Source organism: Coturnix japonica, chromosome Z (genome assembly GCF_054131305.1).
Source record: "Coturnix japonica strain WE chromosome Z, WE-NBRP24, whole genome shotgun sequence".
Taxonomy (NCBI): Eukaryota; Metazoa; Chordata; class Aves; order Galliformes; family Phasianidae; genus Coturnix; species Coturnix japonica.
Genome location: NC_140702.1, coordinates 50,009,352 through 50,026,211, shown reverse-complemented (window position 1 = coordinate 50,026,211; position 16,860 = coordinate 50,009,352). Strand labels below are relative to the sequence as shown.

Below are 16,860 nucleotides of genomic sequence, written 5' to 3'. Positions count from 1 at the left end.
GTGGAACACAATGGACTAAACTTATCCCAAGTAGAACTGCAGCCAGCTGGCCAGTATCTGCTTGTCAGAATTTGCTTAATGGGGAATGAAAAAAACAAAGTGAAGTACAGAATGTGTTCTAGAACGCAGCATGTAGTTTTTGCTTGGAGAAACCAGGATGCCTTCCACACACTGCAAATCTTTGAGAGAAAGTATGAGTTACTGCAACCCTAATATCAAGATACAGTCCTTATCATTTCTGCGTCCCCTTTTGTCCCCCTTTTTATTTAACAGCATTTTGTGAATAATCCACTGCTATTTTCTTACAATTGCACTGAAGAGGGAGTTTAAGAAATCTGTGCGTCTACTTTTACCGTGGAAATAAGATATGTGTACTCATATATGTTCATTCCACGGATGATTGTTCCTTGTCTGAAGAAAAAGCCTGCATTATCTGTACACACTTATGACTGATTGTTCTGTGTGAGATATGGGTGTCTTACTCCTAATTCGGAAATTCATTTATTTTAATGCAGTTGCACATAGCAAGCTGTAAAGTAGGTTTTATGAAGCCAATAATGCAGATATAATACTTGAGGAATTCCTTTTGGTTTAGTTGTATTTATTTTTCCAAACATTTTGTTTGAGAGAAAACGAGATTGCTATCTGCTGTTTCCTTATTTTTTGCAGGAAAGCAAAGGGTTGTTGACTTCCTCTCCCCTCCCTTCCTTCCTTCTTTCTGAAGGTACTGTACTCATCTGAAAAAAAGAGAACGAAATAATTGTTCCTGTTCTCTTTCTTAAGTCATTTGAAACACTGTCCCTGCTAGTTTTCAAAGTTTACTGCAACTTCTGCACGGGGGGAGAGGGAGAGAGAGAGAGATTACCAACACAAGAGCAGGTAGAGAGTAGGGCAAGATTCCTTCCAGCTTCAACATCTGGTAAGTTGAGTGAAAATGCTTTTATGGTTAACTTTTTAGAAGTGTGATATATATATATATACTTTTGCATTAAGAAAAGGCATTTATCAGATACACATTTAACTGATAAGGAGATAATGATCATATACATTTACAAGCAGTGTATTTATTCTACAAATGTCTCTAGACTCTTTTTAGATACTTGTGATAACAACGTGAGGTTTAACAAACATGGAAAAAAAAGTGTTTTCCGCCGAGGCTGATAATATTCATAACACAATCTGCTATGCATTTTGCATATAGTGACTCCACCAGAATATTGTTATGGGCTTCACTCACTTTACCCTGAACGTTTCAGCAAGCTGCATTGGGCCACTGCTGAAATAACGAGAGAAGCTGTGTTATATGAAAACTGATGTATTTCATGTATCATCTCCCAGTCCTGAGGTCTGCGCCAACCTGCCAACCTGTGCCGTGAGGAGAGATGAGTTGCTAGGTCTTCTTTTTCCTTCAGATGGTATTGTATTTATGATACTACGTGTTTATCTCCACTCATCTGTGTATATGAGTAGACTAGAAAGAGTGACATTTAAGATGTGCTAAAGCAGTTCTAGGTTCTCATACGAATAAGAAAAAATAAAGCATGTAAGCTGCTGTTGCACAGTACGTTAGCAGGACCAAAGCTGATCACCAGCAGAGGATGGACTCGGAAGCTGCCTGCTTGTTTGCCACTTGCATTGTTGTAAATATTGATAGATTTTTTTTCTTGTTGGGCATAAATGTTGCAGAGCCATCAGAGCAGAGCATGAAATTAGTGATTAAATGTAATACTATGCTTCGAATAGTAGAAGAGAAAATCTTCACCCTACACTTTTATAACAGAAGGATGCAATGATAGGGGTTAATATTAGGATAGGTGATGATTTCTCCACAGAAGAAGAGCTTGGCCATTTTCAGCCCCATTATTTATTAAAGCTCTCCAAAGTGCAGGGAGCTCTGCAGGGTGTCCGGAGTCCAGACAGAGCAGTCCTGAATGGCAGACAGGGACCATGGAGGCTGGTGGGCAGCCCAACTGACCCTGTTCTTGCACTTCAACACGGCCTCAGCTCTCAGCCTTTGCTCAATGAGTGAGCAGAATGGACTTTCCAACCCCTCTATCTGGTACATGTGTTTCCATAGGAGGGAGTGTTCTGCCCAAATTCAGCCTGATTTCTTGGTAAGCTGTAGGCTGTCTTCACTTTAAGTGCAGCTTGCTACTGAATGCAGCATCCTTCCAGAAGTTCATAGCTCAGCCTTCAGTTGACTTCCATCCAGTCTGGTACCAGTTGTTAGGTTTACGTGATGATATTTGTCCCTTCTCTGCTAATAGCCAGAAAATGTCACATATTGCCATAAAAAACATGCCACATCTGACCCTTGGTATACTTGGACTTACACTTTACTTGTCTAATTACTGATTCGTATTCAGTGGAGAGCTTGGTCAGCTGATTTGACAATTACATGTCAAAAATCTAGACACTCAGTAGAAGAGTCTCCTAAGCATTCAAAGACATTAAAGCTCTGTGTTTGGAAGTGACTGTATTACTCTGTGGTTTAGTTTTCCTCATGCTTTAAAGTGTTAGTCTGGATTGCAATCATATCTAAGTTTTGATCTGATAAGTTCAGGAGTTCAGTTAACCTTGTAGGTAGAGCTGGTTGCAGTTAATTTGGGTATAGGTCATGTTTTTGAAGATACTAAACTTTAACGTTTTCATTATTTGGACCACGCATATGATAAATTCTTTCTTCAAGAGACTGTAAAAAGAAGGAGATTGACACACATAAGTAGATATGTGCTCACACTCATATTAATACTATTTCTAAACCCATTGCTTAGTAACAAGTGCAACTAGAGATGGTTTTAATAGGAGAGATAAGTAATTTAATAATGAAGATCAGCTGTGAGCCTTCAACATTCTTAGATTTCATCTGTGAGGTTCCCTTTTCCTTCAAATAATGTATTTTCTCCAGTGATTTGGAGCTTACCTGCTTTCCCTTGGTATATGTTATAATTAGGATAAACACAACGCTGTCTAGTATAATGGTGATTAGTAATATCAGTATCTTTCTCCAGGGCTCAGGGAAAGGTGGTTTGGGGCTGGTCTTATATTCTTTTTCCACCTTGTTGTGATATCTACAAGCATAGAAGGGTATATTCTGAGGGTAAGCTGAGTATCTATCTACAACCAGCTTGGCACAAATTAAACGTGTGTGGAAATTTTTCAGTTACTTTCCTCAATGTGATTAAGAATAAAATTCATTGAAGCAAAAAACTAAGAATAAAAAGAGAGATGTTCATATTTATTTGCTTAAAAACTTCTTACTGCCACAGCTAAAAGCTGTACCTCTATATATAACCTACAAAACATCACTCAGTATATGTATTTCTGATTGTTTAACATTTTCCTACAGTATTACATAAAGTCATTATTTCAATTTGATTTCAATTATAATAAAAAAAAATGTAGATAGGTTTTGCTTATTCTTCTAAAGAATGAATAAAAACTGCATACACTGATGATGGCAACAATATGGAAATAGTTTGTAGCCTATGGAAATCCCAAGTTAACAAATCTGATTTGAAAAGCACAGAAACTGACTGAAGTCTTCCAGTAAATGTTAGTTGACTTTTTGTACTCAGGACCAGAATCCTTAATGGGGTTTGGATGCAGAATACTAGCACTGAGCTATGTTTCCATTACCATTTTGAAGTCTCCAATATAGATTTTTTACCAGGAGAGAATGTGAATTGTTGGCTTTTAATGAGTCCTGATTGTCTTCTCATTCTTTCAAGCAAGTACGTATTTCCAATAGCCTTAGAGCTGTCTGAGTGTAAAGCAGATGCTGGTGCACTGTGAGGTACCAAATACATCCCATAGATTCACCCACTGTCATGTCTTTTAGGTGATGTTTCTAATAGTGCCAGTTAGACATCCATTGTTTAGAATGAATGAAGCGAAGAGCGGGGAGTCCTGGTAGCAGTCCAGGACAAGAGGTGGAAGAGTACAGATTACCCCAAATAGCACTTATTCTGTTCCCAATCTATGATACTATAAAACTGCAATTATGGAGAAAGGACCACTCCACTCATGCAGATTTGTCAGCGGAATATTACCCTGAAAGACAAAAGCAGTGAAAGCTGTGTTCGGCAATAGGCTTTTTGTATGAAGATTATTTAAGGATACAAGTCAGCCAAAGGTGTGTAAGGAAATGTGGCCTCTTTATAGCTGATCAGAAATTGCACATGGTTTCTGAGCACTGGCTCACGTTCCTGAGTAGAAACTGATGTAACGAAGGAAACTTCTCCTTTGAACAGACCTCACAAGTGATGCGTGGACTGCAATGAGTAATTGGCTGGATCAATTTTTTAACAAAGCAAATGTTTTCAAATATACATTAGTTAGCCCTATTTTTCCTTACCACCTCCAGAAAACATTGAAAAGGAAGGAATATCAGCTTGAGAAAGAATTACAGAGACAATATGAAAAGTTTAAAAAGAAATAAACAAGTTTGAGTGGGGGAAAAAAAAAAAAAAAAAAAAAAAGGATTACTCATGGCTACTCTCTTTATTGTTGAACAAATTCTATTTTGAAGTCAAGACTGTAGCTCTCCACTACTGTAAATTTTCCAGTGGAATTTTATGCATGATATTCAGATACTTGTCCATCCAATGAAGATGACAAAGTAAATAATATTCGTTATTTAAAACACATATTAAATTCCATGCTTGATGTCTTTTTTTTTTTTTTCCGTTTTCTTTTCTTTTCGTTAATCTGTCTTGTATATTTGAGTCCTTCTCACCTGGCTTTTAAAATCCTAATGATTGTGTGAAAATTATTTAATCTTTGTTTTGGTTCCTACTAAGCTTAATAATTTTGGGAGTTGTTTTTCTAAAATAAGTGGTTTTATACTGCTGCTATCCTGATCTTGATAAGCCAAACATTTTCCTTCTGAAATAACAACACCTAATGTGTTGCAAAGACCTTCAAAGACACTGGAAGAAGTTAAGCTAAGCAACGAGCTATGAAAAGAAAATATTTTCATGCTCTGAAGGTTATGGAAAGAAATTATCTGAATACTTGCATTTTTTAACTTTCACTCCTTATTTCCTGCTTTGTCTGTTAGAAAGAAACATTATTAAGTATCTGAATCAAGGATGAAATGCTACTGTTCTTGCTTTCTCTCCTCACTTTTCTACTATGAAAGCCAGAACACCAATATTTTTTTGTTTTTACACTTTGTGGAGCTGTGTGAATTCATGTGTGTGAGTTTTGGTTTGAGTTAAAAGAAAAATCTTAAGACAGAAATCATGTTTCCTGAAAAATTTGACAGTATTTGTAAAAAGTAAATGCGCAAGCTTCCTACTTTCTAGTTCCTGACACCGTGTAGAAATGCCAGAATTCAGGGAACACTTAGACAAGAAAATGTTAGTTGAACCCGAGGATTCATTAACTATAACACCTACAAGATAAACCCAGACTCACATATGGATAGCGTAACTTCTCACTAATGAATTAGAGAAAGGTAGAACTGAATTGAAGCTAACAGTACAAATATGAACGGGGTCATACGTTTCCAGTTGTTAAACAATGCTGCACTACAAGTAATGCAAATGTGGAGCAAAGAGGCATTAATTACTCAGTCCTCTGTTCAGAGGCTTGGTGACCAACACATTTCTCAGCATATGCATAAATCAAAGTGATAATGTTTCTAGAGTGAAGGTCTAAGAGAAGCAGGTGTAGTGGCTCTAGGGTGGGAGCAGGTGGCTACACCTCTTTTCAGGAAGCAGCTTGTTCCCCCCATGCCAGACACAGGGTTACCAAGAAGCAACCAGTGTGTTTACTGTGAGTGACAAGATGACTTCCAGTCTCCTTCTTTACTGGTTTCCTAGCTGTGGAAAACCCACTTATGATTTAATTTTCTGAGTTCGGAGTGGCAGTGTAACTCTAGGATCTTTTTACGGTGATGACAGACTTCTTGCTTTGTGAGGAGCTCTATGTTGTTTATGCTACTATACACCTGGAAATAAACATTTGAAATTTAAAGGTTTTGTATGGTCTTTGAAACTGGAAAGACTTGGTGTTCTTACAATCTGCTAGATTTAAACCGAATTTAAATTGTCTGACTACGAAGATATCAGGGAAGAACACATTGTGGAATATAATTACTATTATAGGTTGTGTCGTCTCTCTTGAGTTGGTTCCTAAATGAAGTATCCCCTTGTTGTTTCAGCTGCATAGAAAACTTATTTGAAAACATTCTTTGGCATGGGGGTATCTTTCATGAAACGCTTCCAGATAGCAGGATATTTTTCTATTTGTTCACTTTCTCTTACGAATATTTGGAAATAGTGCAATAAAAACAGCACCCAAAGGTGAAGAGAAAAAAGGTGACATGTTTCTAGAACATCCATCATCTTGTAGGGAAGAGCAGATCTTGCTGGAACCATCTGGGAAGCTCCAGCCCCAGCCTAGGCTGATTTGCTAGTGTAGATTTCTGGAGCTCCTTGTGGCATCTAGTGTTAGTCTGAAACTATGACTTCCGTAACGGGAATTACACAAAACTGTGGTGGTCCTCCTGGAAGAGAAAGTTGATCAAAATGTGCTCTTAAGGTTTACCAGTATGAGTGTTCCATAAAACAAGACTTCTAGGTGATGCTCCATTCACAGTATGTAATCAGCGAGATTCCCACAACCGTATATGCCTGTAGGTAGCATGTTCAAGATGCTGATAAACAGACAAAAATATCAGAGTTGTCCTAACTCCTCCTTCAAGCCTCATCTTCTCTGCGCCAAAAAGAAATCAAAACAATAATCAAAGACTTTTGATCTCATTAATTATAATTTTTTTTTCTTCTATCCTACCAGTAGGGAAATCTTGGTAACTCTCTCTACAGGTAAAGCACTGAGTAGAAGCTGCTGGACTCTGTAGGCAAGTGATCAAGACTCAGAATTCTCTCTAATGACTTCAGAGATTTACATTAAGTTGTTCACTACTAGACTCAGGAAAAAAAAAAAAAGCATGTACAAGCACCCAGAGGTAGGCACTGAGCACAGTTAGACCAATAAGTCAAGGTGTGATTCACACAGATGTTTAACCTTGGGTACTATTCCTCTGATCACTGCGTACTGTTTGTAGGAAAGGATTCAGCTGCCATTCCTACCACAACACAACAATAATTTCTATCAAATCTTCTAGGTTTTTGTATATGGCACTTGGCATATCTTTCAGGTATTGACCTCCAAATAGAATATATATATATATATATTCTATATATATATAGAATCACCTCAGATTATATATATATAATTTTTTTTCCAGCTTGTATCAAGGATAAGATTGAGAGATTCACAGAGGTTGCATGGACTTTTGACTTCCATTTTCTTGTGAAGAGATTCTGAATTGAGTTAACTGTCAAAACAAGTGTTTGACATCACTAGTGATGAAGGATTAGTATTGAAGTGGTTTTAGAAATGTTGGAAATTTCACATTTCAAACTTCAGTGATAATTTCAAATTTCAGTACTGACTTTCTTTTTGTTTCTTCCTTTTTTTTTTTTTTTCTTTTTTAGCAAAAAGTAATTACTTATTTGTTTGTAACTTTAGACTCTTCCAGTATCTGCTGATGACATTTGGCTAAGCCTGAGCTGCCGTTCCCACTTCGTACGACAGTTTGCTGAACTCAGTAAAACTGGCATTTAAAATCTGTTTCAATTTGAAATAATTAACCACAAGAACTCCTCCCTGTTAGCTGATTTACACAGAGGTTTTTTTCCAAGTGATCAAAATCACAGAAGCTATCTGAAATTTATTTTAAATTTCAGGTTTATTTAGCTGTGGAAATGAATTAGTTCTTATTTTTATCATGGTCTAGAAGTTAATAAAATAGTTAAGTGCTACACGCAGGATACATTTTGGGTATCAGAGTGAGAAAACATTTACTCCTTGCAGTTCAGTCAATGCAAAGATTCAAGTCTGGCACCACAGGAGAAGGACAAAGCCAGAGGGGATTACCATAAATTACTTCCTTGAAGACACTTCATATAATACTCAAAAATACCATTTAGTAATGGAACTGAAGAACTAAGCACATAGTTTTTTAAACAACTTGAAATAAATTGATTTTAAAAAATGAGTCCTCACTTGCATGCAATTATGAAATATATGTGAAGGTGATCTTTCTCTGGAAAAGAAATACATATTTTAGTTCCACATGGTTTGAATGCTTTGAATACAGATTTTATGCCACTGCAGTCTGGAAAGCAGTACTTCCTATGCACAGCACAGACATATCAGAAGTAGTTTCCCCCCAGTGCTCCAATACTTTGGCTAAAGAGTAATTTTCAACTTTGTCTGGTTGCTCATGATTCTTTTTTTTTTTTTTTTTAATTTGGATATCCTATGACTTGGATAAACACAATGCTATCCTAGGAATTAGACATCTCAAATTCTTTTGCTCTATTATTTCCTTTTGAACTTCACCTCAGATGGTAATTGTTAAGTCAATACGAAGTCAGCTTAATTGCGAGTTGTAGAGTTTAATAGGATTAATCACTGTCCTCAGCAAAGTAGCTTTTCCAAAAAGAAGTCTGTTCAAACTTCAGCTGAAACCACATCTGTTTATATATCCCAGATGACTAGGAAAGCATCACCTGGAAATTACTTTTAAGGAACTGGATAGTTTTATATATACATATATGTTTTTTTTCTAGATGTGTCCATTTCTGGATGAAAAATTCTCTTTCAGTTCTCATAGGACACTGAATGTCTTACAGTAACACACAGTGCTTGCCATTTTAGCAACCATCAGTTTTTCTGTGAATTTTGACTGGGATGAAGTAAATTGAAACAAAAAACAAACATTAAAAGCAAGCTCTTGGTCCTGTCGATGTGTAACAGTATTGCCCATAATTATCTAAAACTAGACTTTCATTAAAATGTAATCTGTTTTGGAAACTTTATTTGAAAACTCTACTATATTATACCCTTCTTCTCTGCTTTTTCTCCAAGCAAACGTACACATTTCATCAGCTTTTTATGTATGTATGTATTTATTTATTTTGAGGTATCTATTTATTTACATAACATTCAGGAGGTATTGTTTCTTCCTCATACAGTAGCTGCTAATGGAGTGGGAGCATTGCAGTGGGCTGACTTGAGGAACCAAGGCTGAAGGTGCTCCTAAGCTACCCTTGAAGTTAACAAAGCATTGGGAGGAGACTAGACCATCTCTCTGGCCTCCATGGAGGTGATAACGATACTGGGACTGAAGTAGGAAGGAAAGCTCAAACTATTTCCTTTTAAAAGGTCATGAATGCCAGTGAAAGATTTATTTTCAAAACAATACCCCAAGCAGAACAGCATAAAGGTTATGGAAGGGCATGTTTTTTGGTCATTTTAATTTCAAGTGTTCTGCATAAATCCTTTTTTTCTTTTTTTTCTTTTCTTTTCTTTCTTTTTTTTTTTTTTTTTTTTTTTTTTTTTTTTTTTAATTATACTATAGGAGAGCTCAGAAGCCCTTTCTTTTGAATGTCACTCTATAGAATTTAAAGACTCTCTTTTGTACGTGAAAATATTCTGGCCAGACTGTCTTGGTGACAAACAAACAAACAAACAAAAAGACTGCATTAGTGTAATCTGATAACTTTCCAGAGGGGAAAAAAGAAAAGAAAGTGCATATTATTCTTGTGATGCCAAAAAATCCACAACTCTAATTTGCAGTTGGAAAATACACAAGAAGGCAGGATATGGGGATGTAGTGATAGGACCTCTATAAAGAGCTGTTACAGTGGCTCCTCATGCTTTACAAGGGAAGCAGCAGATCCATTTTTCCAGTTTCTGAAATGAGAGATTTTTATTCAGTTAAGAAAAGGAAGAGATGTATCTTACTGACATTGCTTTATAACAGTCAAATCCCAGATCCTGTTCTCAGATACATAACGACTTCACAGTGATGGGGATGAGACCATGGACGAAACAGAGATTGTTATATAGGATGATGTGGCGCAGTGGTAGGAATGCCACGTTGCAACACCGGAGGCCCAGGGTTCAAATCCCCCCCCTGTGGTGCAAGTGGTAGAAGTGCCGCTCGAATCCCGGGGGGTTGGACTCGATGATCTCTAATGTCCCTTCCAACCCGCACGAGACTATATGAGACTATACATATATATATATGAATTGCTGCCATAATTCCATCTGCTGGTTAAACTAGGTGGGCAACTTGTAATTGCTTCTAGTAAATCCTGAGAGTAGGATCGAATTCCCAAGCAGCCTGCTGATACCAGCTAAGCTTTACACACGTCAACCTCTGCCTTTATGCACTCCTGGTGCCACCACACTGCCCAACCTGATCTCATCAAGCCTGCACAGAATCTAGAAATACAGAATACCCACATCCAAAAGCTTCTGGGGAACCAGTCCTGCAAAAATACTTATATAGAACAGAATGGCATCAAATCAGTGCAAAATATAACAGCCATAAAGTCAGAGAGTTTGATTCACTTCCCTCCACTCCCTTAGGAGAGTTGGATCCCCATTCCTGGTCTCTTAGCAGAGTACTCATGTACTGTGAGTACTCATGGGCTGTGATGCTAACTGCTCTGCATCACAGGACTATGACACTGCCAAAAACAGCACTAGAGGCTGATCTGAGCCCTCCTCCAGGTGTCACTTCTGCTGTTTTATTAAGAAGGTGCTAGTTCGAGGCACTTCACTTTCCTGAGTAGTACAGTAAGGCTCCTTTCAGTTATTCCTCTTGGTAGTCCCTTCTCTGCAGTGCTGAAGGGTTTAAAATGGTTGAATGCAATCTGCCAAGGTATTTTTCTAGGCCTGGAACTTCCTCAATCTAAAGACAGACCTGTCCTCTGGTCCTGGACCCGCACTCTCAGCACTCAGACTTGTTTTATGACGTATACACACTTGTGTCTTTAAAAATGGCTGAGTGCAACATACTGGTTAGAATGCTTGAGGCAATAGCTTACTGCTGTGTATCCACTCGGATTAATAATTTATTCAGAATATGAATATATTTACCTTTCATGATTTGGGGGGGGGGGAGGGGAAGAAAAAGAGGTCATTGTACGTTAAAAAATGCTAAACAATAAAACCATGTAGTTCAAAATGATCAACAAAACTGATTCAGCTGTGCAGTGTCAAAAGGTCTGTTTCTCAGGATGGAGAAACTGAAGCAGGATAGAATCTGTTACTTGAGAAGAGGCAGGGAGATGGAAAATGGTGCATGAAAGGAATGACTCACAGTATCTCTGGATTTCAGAATTTTTTAAGGATAAGCAGTAAAAACCATTTCAGGGAGATACAGATAAGAAGAGAATAAGCAGGCATCTCTCCTCCCTTTCCTCTCTCACACTGCAGCTCTCACTGCCCTGACACTGCTCTCACTCTCTGGAGGCATAAACCATTTAAAGATACCCCACTTCCCCAGGACACAGCTCTTTATCTCTATATGCTCCTCAGCCTGTAATAAAAAGGTGGTCTTATATTCTCACACCATATTTTCATATTTCCTAACTCTTACTGAAACCTATCCTTCATGGAAGAAGAAAATCAATCAGAAGTCACCCTCCCTAGACTGGGAAACCTTTCAGCTACTGACAGCTGGTGATCCACAGACCATGATGGGAAGTTTTCACTGTGCTCTTTCATGTTTTATTCTTCACAAGACTCTGGTTTAGTCACCCTAATACCTAGAGCTAACACAGCTGCTTTTACACCCTTCTGCACCCCACCAGCATCTCATTTTCAGCTTACACTGATTTGTGGAGAGAAAATGAAAGGCAAGAAGTTGGACCAGAGCTGCTGTAGACAGAGGTGGACAGAGCTGTGCTGCAGACACAGAGGTGGAGATATTTTTTTCCCCACCTTCTCACTCCAACAAAGCCCCAAATACACTGTTGGTAGCAGAGAACGAAGGAGATGGAGGTATTTGGCTGAGGACATCTCACATTTGACAACCTTAAACAGGTACAGACCAGAGAATTTTATGTAGCTTGCAGTCTCCCACCAAGCATACTTGTGGTTTTGGGTGACTTTATAAACAGATAACGTTTGAAAGCCTGTGAACTTAACATCCACTTCATTATCCAAATTATCTACATGTTGCTAATCTTTTTTGGCAGATAGAATAGAGAAGCAGGGAGGGTGTGAACACAGATGGAATAGAGAAGTGATGAGGGAAGGAAACGTAGAGAAGAACTAAGAAAACTCACAAAGCAGAAGAAAAAAGAGAAAGAAGGATGAAGAAAGGAGAAATAAAAGCTCAAATAGCAGCAAGAACAAATTGTATTCAAAAGTCCCTTTATATGTATACTGAAGTGACTAGGGATGGATGAGCCATGAGGATGAGGTATGACTAGGGCCATTATCAATAAGATTTTAGTGGTTAATACAACCTCCACCCAACTGTCTTGTTAGGCAACAGAAAACCAAAGAGAATGGTGCACAAGTTTGGCTAAAACAAGGATGAAGCATACTTAAAAATAATGACAGGGAAAGCAAAGCATTTTGATAAATTGAGAACAGACCACTCATATTGGAGGGAAGGAAAATATCTACATCTACCTCCTTATTGCTCCCAACAGTTTTATTCAAATCTAATCAGTTCTCCCACTGAAAAGCAAACCATGCAATGAAGCACTCAGTAGAAGTATCTGATGTGGCAGTGAAGGTGATAGGACTGCTTCAGATTATCAGCAAAGAAAAGTTCAGAATCTCCTTTAACACGCTCATTTAACTGTCAAAACAAAACAATAATCTGTAAAGTATAAAAAAATGATCATGTATTTATTTTCACACTGCTTTACGCTTTTTCTCTATTAAAAGAAAGCTGTACTTCCGTGAAACTGCTTATATCACCTTTCTCCCTGAAAACTTAGGGGACAAAGGATTTGTGTATATAATTGAGATTCCAAAAGCTACTCTAGGGACAGAGCAGGCAAGATGTTTCTCAAATGCTTGTATTTCTAAGTTGAGATAAAGAAGGACAATGTAAGTTAAAATGTTAAAACTTGGGAATCACAGAAGTGAAGTGCAGGGAGCTCCTGAACAGCTTTCTGAGAAAGAAGATTAATTTCTTCATATTCATATTGCCTCCTAGACTACACAAATGCTGATGCAAATGCAATGTTAGTAACCTACAGCAAACAAAGTGTCAAAAAAATGTTCAAACCTCAAACAAGAGACAAGGAAGATACACCAAAACAGACTCAGTAAATAAATAAACAAATTACATAATGCATATGAGATATCCTAAGAAGTTCATTGCTTGTTGCAGGTGATTATTGTGTCTCATTCAACTGTTAAAATGTCCAATAAGCTTCTTCGGTGTGTGTGCCTTCCACTATTGTTTTGCAGGTATTTATTTTCATATGTATACACTGAATTTGCTAAAAGTTTCAAAGTTTGGTCATGGCATAAATGAGTTCATATTCTCTCTAAATAATAGAGCCTATAAAAAACAAATGGCTGAATTGCAGTTCATAAAGAATGTTTCAGAGTTCATTGGAAATCTTGCTGTAGAATTAACAATGCTATTAGTCTTACTTTGCTGAACATTTGCTGAGATAAAAATGTCTCTGTTGGAAAGAAGAAGTTTTATCCCAAAACCTGATATCAGCAAATGAAGGTAATTTCCCAGGCAGAAGTGAAAAGACATAGAACTCCTTTGTACTATCATACTGCTGTAGGAAGAAAGAGCCTGATCTGGCCCACTTCTCATTTTCAGTCATTCCAGGATGTCTTCACAAATGATTGCTTACATGTTCCCAATTCCAATTGTATTAAGGATGGCAATCCAAAATGGGAAGAGAAATATATGAGGGCTGCTCCGAAAGTAATACCTTCCGTCTTATGATGCTGATCCATAACATCAGAGGCGGATGTTGGTGGTATGGCAGTAGAAGTTGAACCTTCCCACCAGCATCCCATTCCATGTTGTTGCCATGTGACAGATGGCAGCAGAGGGGCACTCTGGCAGAATGGCATCTGACGTGGAAGTGTGTGTAAAGTAAAGGTGTGTCAGTTATTCCATGCAGAAAAAAAATGGCACCCATTCACATTTATTGATGCTTTTTGAATGTTTCTGGAGACTAAACAGTGCAACCAGCCTCACCTCTGCTGGTAACAACTGGTAAAATTTGGCATGCAGGCTCTTGTTCATTGCTGGTGAAAATGCACAAGTAATGGTGATGATGGTGTTAAGAAATAGCATTTTGTAGATGAAAATCTGCTCTATCAAATAGTGTTATTGTGCTCTTTGTTGTGCATTACTGTATACTCAGTATTTGTAAATTGAGCCCACTACTTGTATTTGTACACTTGAAATGTGGCTACTGATGCCTGGAAATGATGGATGAAAAACACACCCTGCACAATTTTCTTGAAGAATAAAAGAGTTGACACTGATCTTAGGGAAGTCCTTGTTTATATTTGATCATTATCTTTTACCTCTTGTCCTCCTCTAATGGCTACAATCATTAAACCCCAGAGAAAATAAAATGCCTTAATTTGATAAAGCTGTACATATAAGCAGTTGTAAACAATATCTAGAAAACTTAATACGCTATTCTGGGCATATTTGCAGCACCCACAGTGTTCCTTGAGGCAGTACCTACAAATAAAAATCTGACTTATGCAAACACCAAGCAAATGCATGGCTTTTACAGGTATGGAAAACTACCATAATCTAATCCCACTCTGCAAGGCCATACAGCCAGCAAAACAGATAAGACATATGTGTTACCAAGAGGTCAGAGAAAAATCCATTATTTTCCAAGTTTTTGAAATTATGAAACTTCTAGAAGAAAAGAAAATGGCAAATGGCAACATTATTGTGGGATGTCACTCATACACAGGAAGCAGCATGAAATCACAGAATCACAGAATTACCCGGGTTGGAAGGGACCTCAAGGATCATGTAGTTCCAACCCCCCTGCCTAGCAGGGCCACCAAACATACACATTTACTAGATCAGGTTGCCCAGGGCCCTGTCCAACCTGGTCTTGAACACCTCCAAGGACGGGGCATCCACAACCTCACTGGGCAGCCTGTTCCAGGACCTAACCACCCTTCTAGTAAAGAACTTTCCCCTAACATCCAACCTAAATCTTCCCTCCTTCAACTTAAAACCATTTCCCCTAGTCCTGCTATTATCAGCCCTTTCGAAGAGTTTACTCCCCTCCTGGGAGTAAGTTCCCTTCAGGTACTGAAAGGCTGCAATGAGGTCAAGAAGAAAGAAGATATGAAAACAACAAAAAGGGAAAGAAAAACTGGCTTACGGAGGGTTTATGTTACCTTTGAAGGAGGCAACAGATGTTTACTGTCTGAAAATCACCTGCTTATAGGTAATGGATATATCTAAAGTTGCGAAGGTGTTCCAGGGATTTTTGAACGATGATTTCAAAGCACCATTGTTTTGGTAGGGAACACTGCGTCAGTGGAGAAATCGGCATAGGAAAACCTTCAGTCAGATCCTGCAACTAATGCAAGTTTTGCTTAAATAGCAAGTGAGTGAAAAACAAATAACAACTTTGGTATTTAGCTCAATAACTGTATGACTGAATACATTTAAAATCAGAAACTATAATGAAGGGTGACTCAAATGAAGGAGATCCCACAAAACCTATTGAGAAGACAATAAGCACCTCTGTAGTAACAGTTATCCATTGAAAAAACACTGCTAGTTGCTCATTAAGGCACAAGGTCTCCAGCTGTTCAACTTTGGCCCAAGAAATGTGGTAGTATGCCCCTTGTCACTGATTCTCACTAAATCCTACACAGGAGAATAAGTTAGATTTCAGTCCTTCAGTTTTTCATCCAGTATTCAGACTCAAAAGCAGAACAGAAACAATCTAATTGTGTACTCTTAAGGTAGTGTATACAGTCATTTAAGTTCATTTACACACAGGTTTTTCCTTGCAGCTAAAAGAAGGTATTCAGCCCACTCATCTACCTTTAAGCCTCGTACTCTCCTCTCTTGTCTTGTTCGGAGATAGGAAACACAAATGCAAACCTTGTACTAAGTAGCCACTCTGCCCTTGTCAGAGGGTACGCATCAGTTTCACTTGTTTTGTCTCATTTCTTTTATTACAGTTGTATATACCAAGAAGAAAACCAGTAAAGCATTTAAGCTGTTAAGCAACTTCATAACATTCATATTGCTGGGCTTATTATTTTTCTATAGATAGAAGGCACTTTCATACAGGAAGCAGAATCCTGATACTACCAAAGACAGAAGAAATTTTGCTATAGGGATTTGCTAATAGGGATTATTAGCTGGGGAGTATAACAGTGTATGTGCTTGCAGAGTGAACAACATGATTCACACCCTTTATTTTATCCTCTCTCTTCAGAAAAGGGTACACTGTCTGGCAATGAGAAAGTAAATGGTGACTGGTATTCTGTCTTAACTCTTTTCCTCCTTCAGGGAAGCTGACAGCATTATTAGCTGCTGCACAGATAGTTGTGGAGGTACTTCCAGATTAGACTATCCAAACTCTGTAGCCTTTCCTTTCTGAAAGGTCAGGGAAGGAGCTTATTTTGTGGCTCTATTTGTCAAAACAGTGTATTTCAAAATGCATTTAATTACATAAAGAGAAAAACCTGCAAGGATATTTGTCTGTTCTGAAGAAATTAACCCTTTAAAAAAAAATATATATATATATATATTTATTTTTAATTCTGGAGAGTTTATATATTTTTGTCACTGAACTTTCCAGACGAAGTTTTCAACACTAAGAATCTGGAACACTGCAGATAAAATCTAGAAGTTTCAACGTTTATCCATATTTAAAATGAACTCAATGTTTAGAATTACACGACAGCATTCTACGTAGCATTCCATCCTAATTAACTACATGTTGAAGAAGGAAAGAAGTTTCAAAGTGCTTACATAGGAAAGAGAAAAGGTCC

At 37.8% G+C, this 16,860-nt stretch overlaps 1 protein-coding gene across 2 annotated transcripts in view; it reads left to right on the top strand.

Annotated features, from left to right (window-relative positions):
- The first annotated feature begins 706 nt into the window (after positions 1-706).
- ZNF366 (zinc finger protein 366) overlaps positions 707-16,860 on the top strand; it is a 33,478-nt gene continuing 17,324 nt past the window's right edge. The window contains exon 1 of one of the 2 annotated variants that reach the window (XM_015848875.2): positions 707-919. The gene's annotated coding sequence lies outside the window, so the exon portion shown is untranslated. The remainder of the gene's footprint in view (positions 920-16,860) is intronic. The other variant, XM_015848874.3, reaches the window with a different exon arrangement.